The sequence below is a fragment of the Ischnura elegans genome, chromosome 5 (genome assembly GCF_921293095.1).
Source record: "Ischnura elegans chromosome 5, ioIscEleg1.1, whole genome shotgun sequence".
Classification (NCBI taxonomy): Eukaryota; Metazoa; Arthropoda; class Insecta; order Odonata; family Coenagrionidae; genus Ischnura; species Ischnura elegans.
In genome coordinates, this window is record NC_060250.1 from 67,010,967 (window position 1) to 67,031,319 (window position 20,353).

General features: G+C 38.3%; 1 long non-coding RNA gene across 1 annotated transcript in view; it reads left to right on the plus strand.

The window, feature by feature from the left end:
* The window catches only part of LOC124159837, a 37,597-nt gene extending 32,713 nt beyond the window's left edge, over positions 1-4,884 (plus strand). Inside the window, exon 2 of the long non-coding RNA XR_006865024.1 lies at positions 4,511-4,884. This is a non-coding gene — a long non-coding RNA (uncharacterized LOC124159837). The remainder of the gene's footprint in view (positions 1-4,510) is intronic.
* The last annotated feature ends 15,469 nt before the right edge of the window (positions 4,885-20,353 follow it).

Here is a 20,353-nt window from a genome sequence, read left to right on the forward strand (position 1 = left end):
GACCATTGCCATTCGTCTAAACCGGTATTTCTAAAACCAAATAATTTGTATATTATGAATACAGTAATGTTGGGTAACGAATCGCAATCAATGCCTTTCGTTTTCTTTGATGAAGGAAACTACCCTACTGTGGTCAAGTATTGATCGTGACTCACACTAGACTCGGTTGGCACATTGTTATTACGAGACCTCACTCGAAACCCGACTCAATGTCCGCCGCCATGACATCTCGTTTTTGAAATGAAGCATCTCTTGTAAAAAAAAACCTTCCACGTCTGATGTTGTAATCCAGTCATGCTAGTTTTTGATGAGAAAGAAAACCGGAAAAAAAATATTTTGGTAAATGTATTATTTTGTATACTTACTTAACCGCATTTATTCTGGCTCAAGAGAGCCGAGTTGAGGTTAGTTTCTAAAAGACGTACCCCAACACAAACTCATCTTGAATTTGAGAGTGAGGACTCAAGATTGAGTCAAGTTGCCCTTAAATTTGTTTTTAATCTCTGTTTTTATTAGATTTTAAGATAATTTTTTAATGAAAATAGTAAGGAGACCCATGTTGTGGCCATGTTTATAATTTCATCATAAATAGTTAGTCTAACACCCGCATCAATTCAATTGCTGCCTGATTACCTCTAGGGAAAGCGGCCAATAAGAATTATATTGGGCAGCCATTAATTTGTGCGATTCCATGCTTATGGGATTTAGCTTCAATAACAGCTGTTAAGTATCAGATAGGAGTTTATTCTGAGGCTATAATTTTTATCATTGGTAATTCAGCCAACGCGAATAATGTGAGAGAAAATAACTCAAACGATAACTCTATGGCCTGGTAAAACATGAGACTTGCATTTTTAAATATACCAGTAAAGATTTGAATTTTACTATGAATTTTAAAATTTCTATTCAAGAATGAGTCATTTCTCTGTGGGATCACTATCGAACGTTGCCGGAAGTTCTAATTAAAATTTAAATAGAATGATTTCTATGTGAAAAATCATTAGATTGATTTTAGAATTCAAATCATGATGATTAGTATCAATAAACCCTCGAAGTATTTGATGGGTTCAGTTTTTTCGTATTATCTCCGTCGGACTTGTAGATAGACTGACTTACCTGCTCTTGTTGGTAGCATCCATCGGAGATACCACGTATGAGACTTTGAGAATGCCCTACCGGATATTTTGGTGACAGATTTCTCGCGTGATCTTATGCTGTCACGTTAAAATTGACAGGGTATGCTTAGTAGACCACTCAACATTTTCCTTTTTATAAAAATTTAAAATTTTTACCTCAGATGTTTTCTAATGGGCAATTGTTTTCATTTTTGAAAAAAACAGGCAAATTTTAACAAAGGTTTACTCAGTAAGTATACATACTCAGTAAATTTCAAGGAGAGTGTACGTTTCAAATTACTAATAAATAACCAAAAAGGCAACATACGACCGGTGAAGAGGGAGAGAACGTACCTCTTAATCTCATTTATACAGAAACCGAATAAAAGTATAACTACACCTTTACCGCACGCAAAAATGTGGGGAAGTATAAAATAAGTTGATACCTGAGGTGGTTTCTTGTTATATCACGTGGATAATTACATTCTTAATTGATCGATGTTATTATTACTACAGTATTACACCGATTAAAGCAGGTTTGCATGGGGTATTAAAGAAGTATTCTGAGTCTCATCTCCTTTCATGGGCTTTCCTCTTCAATTCACTCTAAGGCCTACTCCCTTTCATTCTATCAAAAAATCATATTTTCTTCCTTCCTCTCCCTCTTTTACCCAATATTCTACCCAGCTTATTAAAACAACTTGTCTGTTTCCACACTATTTTATTTTTACCGACCATGGTTTCGGCAGCTTGTGCCATTGTCAAGGACCATTGCCGAAACCATGGTCGGTAAAAATAAAATAGTGTGGAAACAGACAAGTTGTTTTAATAAGCTGAATATCAAAGATTTCCACCGCATCACGCCGGACACTGTATCTTTTATTCAATATTCTACCCTCTAACACTGTTTCCAACATCCCCTCCCCGCTAAGTTCCCGCCCAATCTATGCCTTTTGACTCCTGCTTATCTCACCCATAAGCCGCCTCTCCTCACTAACCATGCCCAGGACTTCGCTGTTCCTCCTCCTCTCCGTCCACTTCACCTTCTCCATTCTTCGCCACATCCATATCTCCAATGCCTCGAGTCTTCTCTCGTCCTCCTGTCTAAGTGTCCACGCTTCTGCACCGTAAAGCGATACACTCCAGATCAGACTCTTCACTAACATTTTCTTTAAATTCTTACATAGAGAACCTCTAATAAGTTCCTTCCTGTTCATGAAAGTCTCTTTTCCCAACGAAATTCTCTTCCGTTTTCCTCTAATGTGCTGTCAAATGAGTTAAACTTCTCTACCTGCTCAAATTCCCCCCCCCCCCACTTTTGTCTTTAGTCTTACATTCCTAGCTCGCGATGGTTTACAAAACCTTCGCCTTCTTTTTTTTATTAATCCTCATGCGATAGTCCTCGCAGCGCTAGTGTAACTTATCAACTAGAGCCAGCAGTAATTCATTTTTTGAGAAATAAAACCGCATGCGATGATTTTCACATGCAGAATACCATTACTAAGACCTAGCGTGGATGAAAGTCATGTAATGGTCGTGAATTTTGTTGCATTGATCGGGATTAATCATGCTAATTATTGAAATAGTACTAAGGGAAAGTTAGATGCCACTCCTCTATCATTACTTTTGTAGTCGATAACACATCTGATATTTGGGACTAGTTAACGATATTTTGTGAAATAAACTTTACGCAATCGCTACAGAATTTCTGCATTAATTGCTGCGGTAGAATAGATGGTAAAGTGGTACTAATTATGGCCTTTTTACATATCGTATCAAGAATTAATTAGCTATTCTGAGACTCGAGAAACTCCGAGGCTACAAGTAAGGTCGATAATTGCTTAATAAATGCAGTTCTCTCTGCTGGTGCCCTAGTACCCTCTGCCTTGCGGCCTTACAGTGACTCGCAGGGAGCATCATAAAATATACATTAATTACTTGTCCGTGTGTGATTATGTCCATGCGCTATCAGTGGGAGCAAAGTTGCTTTTGAATCATCTAGTTTTTTCGCAACCTTTGCATATTGCTCTCCCATTATTGGAATCGTCATAGGCTAAGTGGTGCTGGTCGTCGAACTCGTTGCACGCACGTGCATTCATCTTTCACTGTGCGGCATGCACCGATCTGTGCATGGTGAATGGCACCCCTATCCTTGAACTAGAGTTCAATTTCGTTCATTCCGGGACATGCCCGGATCTAGGGCGAGGCAAGGGGGGCACGTGTCCTGGACGGCAGATTCCATGGGGTGCGGAAAATTTTGAAAAGTTATGTAATGTTTCTAATTAAATTACCTAACTATGTTAATCAACTTATGAATTATTAAAAATAATATTAATAAAAGTATTAAAAGCAAACATACGATGTGTAATTTCAACTATTTCCTATCAAAAAATTGCTTACGGAGGCATTATATTTTAGTCGTGCGGGAGGGGGAGGGAGGTGGGAATCAGGAGAGGGGAGTGACAATCTGATATTTGCCCCCCCTGACAAAGCTCCTTGTCGCGGCCCTGCTCCGGCATAAGAATAATTCGAACCTGGACGGGATTCAATACTACTAACCTCTTGTTATGAGATTTTTATTTTTTTAAACAAAAAAAAATTTATCAATGTAATACACGTTGGCTAACGTTTAATATTTTTCGAGACAAATTGGCCAACACAATCCATTTAATTCCGTTTGGTACCTACTCCACGGTATTCCAGCATCTTTTCGTTATTAATCGAGAATTTCCATTTTTATACCTTCCTTTCTCTCAAATTATATTTCGTGAGGCTCTAAGGCTTGAATGTGTAATATTGGACCCAATTTTTTGGAGCTTCTGAAGCTCCAATTGCCTAGTATTTTTAAAATGTAGATTTAAGTCCAGTAATTCAATGAGTAGTTTCGTCGCAGGGTTTTTCCAGGATTCAGGACATAAGGTGTTCATCTCCGCCTCCTGACAAAGCAGAGTGTTAGATACACCGTGTCAGGTTTTAAAAAGAAGATAACTTTTCTGAAGAATATAATTTAGCTCTCGAATCTAATTAATCGAAAACGAGATGTTTAATCCTTAGTTTTCTATTTCATATTTGCTATGTTTTTATTGTAAAACTTGTTCATTAAATAGGTGGTAAATACCGTCTACATTATTAATATCGCGGATCAAGTATATTCGATTAGGTCAGAAAATCACTGGCCTCGATGGGAACTTTGAAAATGTTTCTTTACTTTTGTTTTGAAGCGCGATGCACTTGCGTTATTTTTTCTTGTCTTCGAATTTATTTTCGATTGTGCTAAGTTGTGAGTTGATTACGGTGGGTTGATTTGCTCGCTTCAACTCTCTTGTTATAAATAGTATGGTTCAAGATGTTAATTATTTATAATTACTTTGTTTCTTTATTACACGTTTATCAAGGAAATTTTCACGCGGAACGTCGAGACGTCCACGATGCTGGTGGTCTAGGAAGGATGTAATTGTTAACCGATGATCTTGCTCAATGAGCGAATCAGATGAATAGATAAGATCATGGTTCACAATTTCTGCATTGAGGACCTGGCTCCTTCTCATTGTATTCTCTTTGCTCACATGAAACGCTGGCTAAGGGGACTTTTGGCACCACCGAAGAGCTGAAGAAATCACGTAGAAGTGGCCGAGAACACAGGCGACTACGTTTTCCGACGGGAGTATTGGAAAATGTTGCCATGCTACAGTAAATTTCCAAGTCAGAGCGGGGTGTACGTAGAAAAGTAGCTGAATGGTGTGGCCAAATTAAGAAAAAATCAAATTTCTCTGTGGTTTTTATTTTATGAGTGATCGGACTTTGAAAAAAGGATGACCCTTGTATTTTTTCTCAGGGTAAAGCAATACATCGACATTTACGCCGCCCTAAGATCTCATGTGGTCGAGCGTGCGTTGCAGCGGCCATTACTGCTTTGTCTCCATGAGGACGTCCGATAAGCGTGGATTGTGGTGATGGCGTGGAAATCGATGGGAGTTTCCAGCCACGGAGGGGAATCGAACGTCGGTTAAGTTTTTCGCCGACGCGTTGCGGTAAAATCGCTCGCGCCAGCAGTTCTTCTAGCTACCTACCTGTGGTAGATATTGCGCAACACATGTGGTTTCCTGCGCCGGCGGTCAGTAAATATCAGCTTTATTGTTTGTTGAGCGTCTCGAGAAATATTAACGCCTCTTGCGTCAGCCTAATTGCATCTTTTAATGCGCGACTAAGCAGGGGTTGGATAAATATATAACGTCAGGTCACTTGCGACTGGTTACACTGGCATATTACAGGCTTATATTCCTATAGCAACAAGATTATCAAACATATGATTATCCAACGTAAAATCCTTGATTTCAATGTGCATGCGTCAAATATATAGTTATCCTTACTGATTTACAAAGACTGCAGTATGTTGTTACGTTTTAACTGCCTGCCAATTTCATGTCATTCTTTCTGGTTTGACAGTTTTTTAAAATTTGAATCCTTTCATAAATTTCAAACTCCCCGTGTAGCCATCAATGCAAAATACAAATTGCCGCTTTTAAGGTTGAATTTGTCGCTGGCGCACTTAGCACATCCTCGACGAGAAAAAAAATGAATCCTGGGCATCTTAAAACCGTTTAAAATAGGCTCCTGCAAGTGCAGACCCAGAAAAGACAACCTTCGAGGAAATTTTTTTTCTTGTATTGAAGCGTGGTCCCATTGAAAACGTTACGTAATTCACCGAGATGACGCAACCAAATATTATATAAGTGATGATTCTGGCCTGTGACGTGCAATTCAGAAGCCATATTTGTCGTGTTTGGCTGTAATTTTTCTCGCCCTAATATCACTTTATATCCTTATTTTCAATCTACGCAGCTTTTTATGACACCCCTCGGAATTACCTAACAAAAACCTGCTTCACGGTTGATTTCTACGCAGACTTTTGGATCTTTGCAGGTCGCACTCAGAGAGGATGGCTATATTTTTGACACACAAACTCAAATCAAAGCTTTTACTATATATTTGATAATAATGTGGCCATAAGAATGTGGACCTATAGGATGATAGCATAATCAGTCGCAGGTGACTTGACGTTTTATATGTATCCCACCCCCGAAAATGCAATCCAGAAAGGCTCAGTGTACCTGTATGTCTTCATATTGTATTTATTTTTATTGTATAACTGACGCGCAATTTATCTATTGGTGCACATACTTCGATTGAGAATTTTTTTTCGGCAATGACTTTTTAAAGCATTCGTTTTCGTTATGTAATCATGTGATATTAGACGTCCGAATAAACATTTTTCGTACTTTTTATTCCTGACGCTCGGCACCACCTGTATCGAAATTTTAATTTATAAATAAAATAATGTATCGTGAAAATAATTTCCTAATGAGCATCGCGTCTTTTCGGTAATAGAGCGCCAATTATCTGTTGTTTTCAGATAAGCATGTTACAGGAAGCGACTCGGGATTCTTTCAGGAAGCATTTTTTTTGCCGATAATCAATTTCAACAATTTTAATATTCTTTGAGAGGAGAAATCTGGTTTGAGGGCTTGAATATGACATTTATTTTAGCTCCGAACCTTGTCTCACCTTTGATCGTAAAGGATTTGGTGTGCTCGTGCGCTTAACATTTTCGCAGTAATCGAGCTATTAAACTTTTTCCGAACCAGAGCCTTTCATATGTTAATAGGACTCTCGTGTGTTGCAATATGTTATCAGTTCATTAATTGAAATTCGATGGCTTGATAAAGAAACAGATTTTTCGTTTCCGCGCTTAGATGCCTTTGCATCATGATTGTGTTTTACTGATTTCACCAGATGAGAACGGATGTGAGTAAACATGTCCTAAACTCGATTGTTTCAGGAATTACTTTGTGGAAATCCATTGTAAACAATAATTAGTTATGGTACTTTTCCACACGATTTCGTTCAAGATAACAAAAAGTACCATAACCAATTATTGTTTATATGTCCTAACTTTAACTGTAATTACCTAAGTCTGGTATCAGTGATTACGCATAATTTAGTAAACATTTGTATTTGCTGCGTTACCATGGTTTGCCCAAAAATTGAAATTTTCAACTTTTTTTTAGTTCTCTTCTTGATGTCCGCCGTTTATTTTGGCACCCGAAACATCGTGTAGTCCAAAAGATATTCGCATAAAAACAATGCCTCATCCACGCCAACCGACTGTCGCCCACGTCCCTTCTCCAAATTAGGAAATGGCGAGTCAGGCATATAAAAGGCCGATAACCCATGAAATTGGTTACGTAACTTCTCCAATGGCTGTTTACTCAAGATAACAAAAATTTTTGTGCCCAAGGCCCAAGGAAAATCGGCTGCCGGGCCGTTCGTCCTTGGGGTCAATGTAACCGTTTTTGCGTTTATGGCACCACGGTAAAAAAAATGTGCGCTCTCTCATCGATTCACCCCGAGACATTAAATCTGTTTTCACAACTATTTTTTTTTCAATTAAACTGCTTTCCTTGGTGCTCAGGAATTTAAATTTCGTCAAATCGATAAGTGACTATAGCGACGAGATGTTCTTGAACTGAGGATCCGCCTTTAATATCAGTAGGGTTGCACTAGCTAAAGAACGCAGCAACAACACATATGCGAATACAAATGTTTACTAAATGATGCGTAATGACTGATACCAGGCTTAGGTAATTACAGTTTAAGTTAGGACATATGTTTACTCGCATATGTGCAGTTGCAATACAGTTCTAACGTTCCCTTTTTAATTCATCGTATCTAATGAACACACTTTTTCAGGAAAAGTACTCGCGAAGAAAATCGGGAGCTACGGCACGTACTGTTACTCCACAAATCAAATTATAGACACACTTGTCCTCATAATTAATAAGTAATTTGGGCGAAACATCAGGAGCAACGATGCGTACCACCGAACACCACTATTTTTATTACAATATGTACACCCGTATTTTATTGCAATACTAATTGTTTGGCGTCGTCAACCAGAATTTTTGTCCATAATCACGTTGCTCTCATTGTTTCTTCATGTCGTATACAAGAATTGTTATAAGTATTGCATATTTAAAAAATGGAAATGTGAGTAAAAGTGTAATCGTGATTTAAACTTTAACCAAGGAATGGAAGATTCTTACGACTTGGTCATTCGTAAAATGTTTGACTTTGGTTGAAAATATTCTTATCGCACCAATTTACAATGCAGTATGTCGAGAGTTCTTGGACAACGGAAAAGATTTTGAGGTCCTTGATATGGGGAGAGGTGGAGCATAAAAAAGGTGCCATGGACAGTGACGCAGCTCAATGGAGCGCTGGGGAGAATGCTAAGATAGGACAGAAAGGTTGTTGAAATTGACTGGATGGAAACATGAGGAGATAGAACAAGCAAAGTGAAGCGGCTTGACCACCGATTAAGTGTGAAAATGTTGATTTATCTGAGAGGAGAAAGTTGAGTTCGCGGATGAGACTTTTGAAAGTACAAGGTTTCTTGTGAAAAGGTTTTCACCTGCATTATACGGCGAACGTACATTAACTTTGTAGGTGTTCTTCAATGAACATGTATCAGGGACTTTCGTGAATACGTGAATTAAAATGCGGGAATACCTATGCGTGAATTTCTTCCGCTCCTAAGTCGTTGGCAACCAGCCCTCGTTTGAGGCAGGTTGGTGAGCATCCTTGGGATTTCCAATTGCTGTAAACTCACGGGGCGAGCAAACGGGCGTTACTAGTTTGAATCGATAACGTGAGTGATATACATCAGGATATCATTAAACAGATTTTTCTGATGGTACGTAAGTATTCTTAGGGTGTCTCCAAGATGTTGCGCTACAATCGCTCCAAAGATGGCCGCGCATCGGTCCGCGTTCACGTGGGTCCAGGAATACAAAATGGTGATTTTAGTGGATTTTTCAATACTTCTGTAGCTTAGAATCAAGGCGTTACCCAGAAAAAAACTTTTTCAGGGGTCAATTTGTAGTAGGGCATCTTAAACTGTATCTTCCAAATATTTCGGAGGTGCGGAAGTTTTAAAAAAATTAACCCCGACGCTCGCTACGGACTTTTACTGGGTCACTGCTTCATATTCAACTAAATACTTAAATTGCGAGACCAAATTATCGTAAATAATCGATCAATTTTACTGTAGCCCTGAATTTGGGCTTTCATTACTGGAATTGGCGCGGAAACTGCTGACGATGGAGATAAATCAATTTCACTCAAAAATATCGCTAGGCAGTGCTTAATTTATAAAATTCAGAACGCATACCCACACATTTTATCCATACGCGATGTTCAAATATAAGCTCCTCTCATCCCACTTGCCTTAAAACTTCCGATTATAAAACAAGGACATTTTTAAAACTGCCGGCGCAGCGCCGAATTATTCCACCCACTTCTCCTGTATATATTACCCGCTGTTCCGGCGCGTTCCGTCCGAAATTAAACTCTGTTGCCAGGCATACGTGGGTACTCGAGCACTGTCCCCAGCTTCCTGGAATCAGTTGCGAAAGGTTACAAGTCGTTAGCTTATGACCGAGGGACATAGAAACACTTCTCTGGGTGGGAACAGCTATCGCTCCCACGGGCAACAAATATAGAATATCTGCAGCAAAATTGAAGTCATGATGATCGTTTTTTCTAACTAAAGGCGGATGATTCATCTGCGATGGGTTGCTTAAGGCACAAACATCACTAACTTGTGCTGCCTCGAGGTTCACCACCGCCTCCGTGACTCTATGCGACACAAAAGAATAGGACTTGCCTACCTACCGTAAGCGACATTATTGCAGTCCTCTATTGTAAAAAAATAGTTTATTAGTGTCATCAGCGGGATAGAGATAATCACATAATTTTTTTGAATATAGTTTTTTAAATAGTAATTCAAGCAGTCATCGCGTAGCTTGCACAATAAGTAGTTAGGAAAATTGAAATCTGCGGTGGAATGATTAAAAAATCTATATAAATACGGTATATAAGAAGTCTATTTCATTTTATCCAGCATCGACCTAGAAATATGAATATATCCTGTCTTAAAGCAATAATTATTTTCTATTCTTATTCTGCCAGATTAGTGCTCTTTGAGTGAGACAGTGTTTCCAACAACGCATCTCCAAATTTCTTTTTTAATTCTACTCTCTTCAATGGAATGGTGACTCAACTTTTAATAAACCATAAAATGTCCAATATTCCTTCCCCTCGTGGAATTCATTTGTATCGATGTTATTCTGTTTACGACCGTCGGAAATCTCGATTCTTGGGATTTTTTTGCCGAGTCACCGTTATGTAATCGCCTAATTTGGTATTCTCTTTGTCTTTTGAGAGAAACGAAGTTAAAATTTTATAGCTTCATGTATGTGATCGAATTGGCCTTCTCTTGCATGCTGATGAAATCATGTTGGATGCTCACCTTGCGGTAAGTAATTTATTTTGGTCCAAAATATTTTTCAAGCCAAAATACTATCTATTTTAGATTAAAGGTTCTATCATTCATCCATTCGATCAATTTACTCAAAACCTGAATAAAGTTTTCAGTTAGGAGAAGACGTATGCTCATGTATGTAGTTGATTCCTTGGTCTTCAACCAATATCTGTTCTCTTGATATCTTTCCTGGCTCATCTCAGTAGTCATTTTTCACGGGTCAATGGGTTTAATGCATTGAGAAGGTTCCAAAAATGCTTTTCATAGTTATGTAACCATGTCTCTGGAATGAGAAACTCTGTGAGGGGTAATAACCTAACTCCCTTTGGCTTCTGTGTCCTTAATCTTCGCATTTGAATGCAGCATGCGTAAAAAATACCGTGTAAAAAATAAAATCAACAATTATTTACCTTGAATAATTTATGAAAAGAAATCATGCACCTCCGAATGACTTCGGAGCATCATATTGTTCGGTCTCTTTCCCAAGTTAATTATTACAACGTATTATTGGACAATAACTCTTGAACCTACCGATAAAAATTTAATGGATCAATGTGATTGGTTGAATAAAACAAAGTAGAGCTTTTTCCACAGTTTTTACTTTTGTACTACGCGTTTCAACCACTAGGTTTTCCTCAGGTACATACCTCATGTAATCCAAGGAGTTCACTTGTGACCATGTCCATGGAATCCATGTATGTACCTATTGATGACATAGTGGTTGAAATGCGTTGCACCAAAGTAAAACTTGTGGAAGAAATATCGTCTTGTTTTATTCAACCAATATGTATTCTTTCCACTAAATCTCGCCTGCCTCGGACAATTTCAATAATATGATGACTAAAATTGCATTGGAAATTTAGTATTCAAGTAGGGAAGATCTGGGGCGGATATGTGGAATTTCATCTATGAAAGAAATGCAGCGTCCGTAGAAAATAATGAATGACTTCACGACAGATACTTCAAGTTATCTCAAATAGATCGATCAGAAAGTAATGTGAGAGGGAAGTCTCGAAATATGACTATAGGTATTTTTTTAAGCCTTGTGTGCATGCATTACTGCTCTTGCAACTTAATCCAATAATATTTTTTTTTAATATTAGACAAAGGAAGTATTAGACGAGGAATGTTTTGGCAAAGCATTTTTCATCCCAAATTAAGCCTTTGCACAACGCATGCAAAAATCTTCGAAGTGCGATTTTTCTCAGGGTAAGGAAATGGCCCCCCTCCTACCTGGAATATGTGAAGTTTACACGCCTGTTGCTTAGTATGGGGTGAGAATTACCCTCACCAATCCAGCTCAACCTTCGAATCGAATCGCTGATTGAAAAATTGTGGGTTGTCACTTATTGAACGATTTTCGTATGGTAGGATATGAAGTAAATATACCTTGCACTTTTCCACATTACTATTTATTTCAAAATGAATCAACATGTTTCACTTCACTGCACCATCATCAGGACTCAATTGTGAAACATGTTGACTCCTTTTTAAACGAATATTTATGTGGAAAATTTCATATTATCTCTACTTCATTTCTTACAATGGATTTCCACAAAGTATCATCCTCCACCATTCATTTCATCTATTGACGTATTAGTTGAGATTAGTGGCATGCTTTTAGTTAGTTGAGATGAAGTATCTTTTAAAGGAATTCCGATTGTTAAAAAACGGCGCACAATGGCGCTTCATCTTCATGGCCAGCGAGCAGCGCATCTATGATGGCCACTCATGCTGATTTCTCGCCGTAAAAAATATGGCGGCGTCTCACACCTTAGCGCCCTGGCCTAGTGCCCACGGTCGGTCCGATATTACGCCAGCTCTTTCGAGAAGTGACTATTGCCGCTGAAGTCATTCTCTTCTGATGATCTCTAATTAGTTTATGATGAAGATGGAAGTCTTCGATGTTTTTAAAGTTTAGATTTCCTTTCTCTTTTCCTAAACATGACATGTCAATGAAACACACAACGAACCATGTCTTAAAAATTAGTGCCAAAGTTTCAACCTTAGCAGAGTGTCTGACATGGCCTCCCGTGTCCTATTCAGCTTGAAACTTATGGCCTTAGGGGCTTGCTCTCAGTGCTCTTCAGTTTTCGAGTGCTGGTGAACTAAACACCAAGTAATACTTCCTGCTGGTTACCACCCAAGATGACTAAACTAGAATAGTGTTGACCTCACACATTAAAGTGGGGGCTCGAACTTAATCTGAGCAAATCCACGGCGGTACATTTTTGCTGAGTTCGTCCAACTATAACCATGTTTATGCTGTGGATGATATTAAAATAAAGGCAACAGACGAAGTGAAGTACCTGGGAGATACGATGACCTCGAACCTCTCATGGGGAATATATATATATATATATATATCGATTATTTGTGGCATAGCCCTGAAGAAATTTGGATTCGTCAAACGTATTGTGGGAAGATTTTCGGATGAGAAAGTAAAAGAAAGGTGCTATTTCGCACTCGCCTGACCGCGCCTTGAATATGCAGCGAGCATATGGGATCCGTTGCAGAAGGACTTAATTCGTGAACTGAATAAAATACAAGGGAAGGCTTCGCGGTTCGTCAAGAACTGCTATGGGCGTACAGACAGCGTTACCCAGACGTTACCATAATATGAGAATTCCACTATATTTCCAGGTCCGATAGAAGCGATAAATTTGAGAGATATTTAGCCGAACGGATATACATGGGAATTCATTTTTCCCCCGAATCATAAAGGACTTAAAAAAATGCTAGTCCTAATTCGGATTTCCTTTTTATGCGTAAACGGCTGGTGTCCTAACACCCCCTGTCACACGCCTTTCAGGTGCCTTGCGGGGTAGTATGTAGATGAAGATCATTTTCAGGAATTCCATGTTTACATTTGTTTATAACAGTTAATGCATCATATTAATAGCACAGGATGAAAGAAGAAATAAATTTAGGATACACTGTGCTTATGAAATATGCTTGAGAAGACTTTTCGTTTTTCAAATATATATTTCTGAATGATTTACTTTTGAAACTTTTCACAGACTGAAATCTGTGTGTTTAATTGATTATTTCGTACTCGGCCAACTTATGATCGGATGCCTGTGGGAATTGAACGTAGGATTTTCGATGGGAATAAAGTGGAAGGACCATCTGCGGCATTTTGGAAGTACGGTGATAAACGCCGCACAGGAACAACTATAAATGTTCTTCTTACTCGTCCGAGAGCCACAGGTGAGTCCTTTGGTCTCTTTATAATTTTGTACTGCTCCACCCTGTGCCCAGCGCTGAGAGTTGCCAAGCTTACAGAAATTCTCTGAGGGTTATAAAAATATGGACATTTTCCGAATATTGCGTACCGAGGCGAACTACCTATTTTAAAATTCTTTTATGCGTGCAATTTTTCGGATTCCCTTTGGCCAGTTGCCGAGTCAAATTTTCCATTCAGAATGGGGGAAGTTACGTAACATGTTGCTGGAAATAAATCATTTCAGGAAATAAACTGGCGGCTTTGGCAACTGAAGCCGAAATTGGCGTGAATGAACATTCCCTGCATGCCTCTTGTTTGCGCCGCCTGATTAAATTTCTAAATGAGGTTTTATTGATACTGAGAAGGGATAGCGATCGGCGGTGATAGGTGTGGTTCCGGGTTAGTAAGTATGGACTGTGTTGGCTCGAAATATTGAGGCAACCTAGGCGTGCAATGCCACATGGTCCTTCCTCAGACAGTGATATAGGTTTAGATTAGGCTCATTAATGAATTTTACGAGCATCCTTACGTAGAGGGCGGCGGTCCTTTGGCGCGGATGATTCATAAAATGTTTCTATTATTTGTTGAATAAATCTTTTAATGTGTGCGTTATTTGTTTTTTGCGTCCGCCAATAACAATACCTGGAGTTATTGGTTTGACTTTTGCCCATCCGGGGGACGAATATATACTTGACTTAATTTACGAATAAGTTTATCCGATTCAATCGTGATAAAGTGGGAGTTTAAAGTATTGAACTAAAATGGTAGTTGAACTTTTCCACAGTTATTTAATGGGTACGACGCGTTCCGGCTCATAGAGCCATCATCTGGTGCCTTGTACCAGATGTGAGCCGAAACGCATCGTACGCATGAAATAACTGTGGAAAAGTGCAATTACCTTTTATTTCAATAGGATTTAATTTACGTTTTGCATTCGAGTTTAAAATAGACGAATCTCCATCCTGCCTTGGAATCGGAATTCATGCCAACAGAATGAGAGCCTAAGGTCGACTCAATCTGCGGGTAATGACACCATTTGAAATTTGACAGGATTGAAAGTGGTTTTCAAGTACCCAACATTCTACCTTCACAGCCATTTACTCTTTTAATTGTTATCTTGAGGTAAGAATAATTTTATTTCTTTTTTTATTTATAAAAGCGCTATATCATCAAAAATCACTATTGTTGGATTCGGTTGCAAGTTTCTTATGAATGCATAAAAGGCTTGATTAATGCCTTCGGTCATATTTCGTGGTTTCCCTCTCAATTTTCTCAAATTTCTCTTCTGGCCAATCTATTTAAGAAAACGTGAAATATCTGGCATTAAGTCATCCATTGTTTTCTACAGATGGATTTAATGTCTCCCATCATATAAACTCAGGTTTGGGCGTTGTGATCGAAATTTTGGCGGAAGATGGCATAAAAGGAATGTAAGACCATGTGTTGTTTTGTCTTATTTCATTTAATTACTGCCTTATAGAACTTACCATTATCTACTACCTATTAGCCTACAATTTTTAATTTGATTGCTCAGTACCTAATGAGCTGCATTTTTGTGCGAACTGTTTAACTCATCAAGGTAGCTGTCGTAATCTTTTATAAATATAAAATTTTTCTTTAAAGGACATTAACTTTTTATAAAAATGACTTCAGGCTCTTCTGCAATTTTTCGCCGTTTACCATCAGTTTTTGAAAATTACATGAGAGCAGTCGACCATGCCAGCCACTTGAAAAGCAGTACATGTCTATCATTGAGTTATCAGTCCTCATTTTTGTAGTCCCCGCGTCAACACAGCCTTTAAATTAGGCTTATGCAAGAGGAGAAAAGTCTTGGCCTCCTGATTAAACCCTCAGCACGCAGGTGTCTTAAGCTAACATTTTTACTCGTGAAATGGTCTCCTGTAAGAAAATTTATTCACATTTTCAATTTTATTTGAATCAGCTCTCCTCTATACCTTACACAAGCCCTCGCTCGGGAAATTAGCCTGACTCTACTTTTCTCAACTGTGCTTAATGGAAAATCTACTAAAATATTGGTACTTTAAAGTAAATTCTACCGTAATGCTAATGGTATGGGGCAGCAAATATCCTTATTTTACATTAGTATCTCAAAATATGCCTAGTTAATTTTTTTCCAATTTGGAGCAATTTGTCAATTTTCTAACACGGAGACAAGTAGTTAATTTCTCAGTGGTCGGTTATTAATGGGAGAGGTCAAAAATCTCCTACCTACGGGCTGCAAGCTCAAATTGGCATGGCCACTCGGGACGCAGACACTTTCATCTTCCCATGGTACTGTTTTAATAAATATACAATCAATCTCCGAGTTTAATTTATGCATCGTAAACGTAATTGAATTGCTTTTGATCCTGTTTCGTTAATATTTATTGCGCTTATGTAAGTCAGACTTGTTGATTATTACCCACCAAACGTTTTACGAGTCGAATTAAGCTTATTGCGCGAGCCGCGTGATGCCGACTCTTATGATACACGCTCTCCGTGAGTGTGGTAACCCGAGAACTCCGTATAGAGATACACGCGCTGTCTGTGGTGTAGTCCGATTCATTTTTATCAATAGGGTTGAGATATGATACTCCGCTCGGTCAATTTCATATAATTAGGGCCGAGAGAAACCTTTAGGCTTTTAATTTGTCTTCTTTTTTCTAATGACGACCCAATTAAGGTTACGTTGAGCCTCGCTCGATCGTAACAATCCCGCCTATTTACCGGCAACACTCCTTACGCCTTGGCCTCGATCCTACGCCCACCAGACATTTCACCACCCGGCGTGACTAAAATGTCCTCTGCCTCTCTAAAACGCCGCTAAAATGTCCTCTGCGCTCTCAAAATTTCGAAGATATTTGGAATCATGATCCAACGATTCCAGCTACATACTTACATATTGCCTCACCAAGTCACTCATCCACGAGTCTCTGTCAGTATCTCTCCTTCTTCTAAATTTAACAAATTTGAATTGGTATATTATTTATGTTGTGAAATGCCCACAAAAATTCAAAATATAAAATATGAGAAAAGAAAACAGAAAAAAATGGAAATATTATACTTAGAAATAAATTACTGAAATTTAAAAAAATGGATTAATTGCAAACACTTACTCATTAATGTGTTTTAATCCTTTGTTATCATTGAAGAATTTAAGTTTCTGCTGACACAAACAAGACCCTAACCATACTACACAAACAGATGCGCACAATAATTATCTTATTGATGACTCGCTTGTTGTGGTAAACATGGTTTACCGGTACAACGGTAACGTGCCTTCGGAGGCGCGATAAAAAATATGAGATCAAAATTTCAGCAGCACTTGGAAAGCAACACGTGTCCATACTTGCGAGATCAGTCGCCATTTGGTCGTTAACGCGTCAACATCGCCTTAAAGTAAAACTATTACAAAAAAAGAAAAGTTTTTGCCTCCCATTAAACCCTCAGCTCGCATGTGCCTTAAGTGTGCATTTTTTTTACTTGAGATCAGAATACGTAAATTCATAAGATTTTTTTCCTTCCAAATATGGATTACCTGATTCATGTCACTCAAATATTGCTTTTGTAGATTGGCAATGAGTGAAGATAAACATGTACGTTTCGTGATACTTACGAAATCGTCTCCAGTGATTAAATCTGTGGTTACGGCTGAGTTTTCCAAACACCGTGTACGTAATTTTCTCTTTTTATGCTTTTTAAATACCCATGAGATCATTTAACTATCATTTTTCGTTTGCGTAAATGCTCCTCCTAAATAGACCTTTGTAATGAAAACATCCACGTGTCTTGAATTACGTTTATTCTCTACTTCTCGAATATTTCCGTGAAAAGTATCCAACTTCCTAATTATAATTTAATCTTTGGGCAATAATCTTCCTCGTCGGCATCATAATTAGTCATTAATCCTGAGATTGGTGTGATGCAGTTCTCCATTCCTTTCTCCTATTGGCTAGCATTTTCAGAGTGACGTATTTATTCTGTTTGACATCCTTTATAACCTGTCGTATGTAACTCATTTAGGGCCGTTCCTTGTCCTTTCTCCCTTCCACTGTCCTTCTCCTTTTTTCCGAGCAACAGGAATTTTCATCCTAGCAACAGGAATCCAAAAACCTCTGTTATTCTTTATCTCGAAATTTATCACCTAAGCCGATGTCCTCTTGATTTATTTTGTTTTACATAAGGAATGTGTTGGAAGCAAACACGGATAAGGAATATGGCTTGTTGACTGAGTGAAATATACCAACACGGAACCAGTTCGAAGCGGATAGGTAGGAAGCTAACGCCTTCTCAGAGGTTAATTTGTCAGGCTGCGAGGGCTGGGCCAAGGCAATGATGTTGGTCAAGGTCACTCGAAAGAAAACTTTTCTGACCTGACGGAAATCCCCAGGAATTAAGTATAGGAAATGGGATTGTTTCATAGTGCATTTTGCCCGTTGTAACATTTTAGTGCCCTGTGTTATTGCGGGATGAATTTTAAATTCTCTAGCTGAATGATTACAAGATCAACAACATATAATGAAGCTAGTCGCATAATAATGTTCGTCCCTTTCAATTAAAAACCGAGTGAACAGTATTCACTCGGATTTACAGTTTTATATATTTTCATTGAACACCCTACAATGGTAAATCTTCTATTTTATTTCCTCCCTCTATTCGAAGATAATTCACATCGTTAGGGTCCATGTTAGAGCTATTTTTCATAACGAGATTCAAATTTAGTGGAAGAAAACGAATTAAACGGTGATGTATCGATTGCAATTAGAGCAAGATGAGGCATTAGCGTAATGAGAGCGAATAATCTGGTTCGATTTAAAAATTCAGTGAAATTCCCGCTCTTTAAATTTTATAACCATTGTCAGTTTTGTAACTGAAATTAAAAACTTGTTCTATTCAATTCCGAATAAAAACGAGACAAGTAGCTTTTAAATGATTAATGGTCGTCCTGTACTTTCTTAACGCCACGATGTATTCCTTTCGTGCATGAAATCCGCCACTTATTTTATTGAGAGTCTAAGAGATTTGTTAACGATAGGATAGTTGATACCCAAAGTATTTATAAAGGCTGTAATGCTGTTAAACGCCCCACCAAAATTCGACTCACTAACGAATGTTATGAATATGGTGAGGTGGAGTTGGAGGTGTATTTTTGACTTCGGTTGCCGTGAAGACTGGAAGGACATCATTATTGAGTATTTTTAAAAAGTGGTTGGATAATGTTTTTCCTATAGAATTGAAAACTAAGGAAGCATGTGTTTTTTATGATGAGTGGCTCTATATATTTTTTATTAGGACGAGGTATTATTGAAGAGTATGCGTGCGAACGAAGCGTTGGTGCTAGCGCGATGTGATTGAAGGCTACCATGGGGTCCGTGTCGTAGCGGGTAGCGCATAATTTTTGGTGGATACGAATGCGGTATTGATACGGAATCATGAAATCTAGTAATAAGGAATCCAATTAAGGAGCTGGTATTATTTGAAAATTTCTGTGCATTACTTCAAAATGTGTGCACCGTTGAGGATCGTTGTTGATATGAAGTGTGACACGGTGCCGAAATCTCGATACTCAATGAAGAGCTAACAAGAGAAGACATAAAATCGTGATATGAAAGGTTATTAATTCACAATCGAAAGAAAATTATTGTTTCCTGAGAAAACGCTATTTAATCCACAATAAAGTATTTTTTATCAATAAAACGAAAGTAACCTAGAGAAGTGGTAATACTGGTACATAAAAATTCCCGTGTTGTATTCCCTTTGAAAGCAAGGCAGTTAGTTTTAGCTTTATGAAAAAAGCTGACTATCGTTACTTAGGTGCACCTACTTACCGTAAACTGGTAGCTTTAGAATGGTGTCCGGAGTATAATGCTGAAACCCGTAACTTCGCATCTGTTCCCGAATCGCTCTATCGAGTTCGCTAGGGCTTCCAAATCCTCTGTGACCATTTCATAAATAATTTATTGAAATGAAGTTAATTTTTATTTTTAAATATAGAAACTAGCGGAATTTGGAACTGAAATAAAAAAGAAGGCCGGTGTAAATTATGGGGAATAGGGTAGTTTCCTTCATCAAAGAAAACGAAATGCATTGATTGCGATTCGTTACCCACCATTAGGGTTTTCATAGTATATAAATTATTTGGTTTTAGAAATACCAGTTTAAACGAATGGCAATGGTCAATTTTAACCTCATTTGAAAAAGGCCAGATTGGCGCCCATGCGATTCCACTCCACGTGACGTCACAGGGACCTAGTTTCTACACGAGAGGATAGGAGTTTTACATCGTCTGAGATTAACAATGCATGCATGAGTCACAGAGCTCAGAGAAACATCTCTTAATAATATCTTATTACAATTGTCTAAGGTCGGTAAGTTTCCTTCATTTGATAAGGTAGTAATAATCCAAATTTAAGCCAAGCGCTACCTGCTAGCAGGGTACTCAGCTACATGCTAGCAGCCTGCATCGTATCAGCGCTCAAGCCTTGCCTCAAGGTCACCTCACAGGGCGGCAGCGGGAACCAGAAATACGTCACACGGACTTTTTCCCATCATTCCTACTTAGCCGTCGCGTTTTCGCGCGCTTGAAAATTTTCACTTTTCGTTTAATCGCGAAAAATAGATATCGTCATT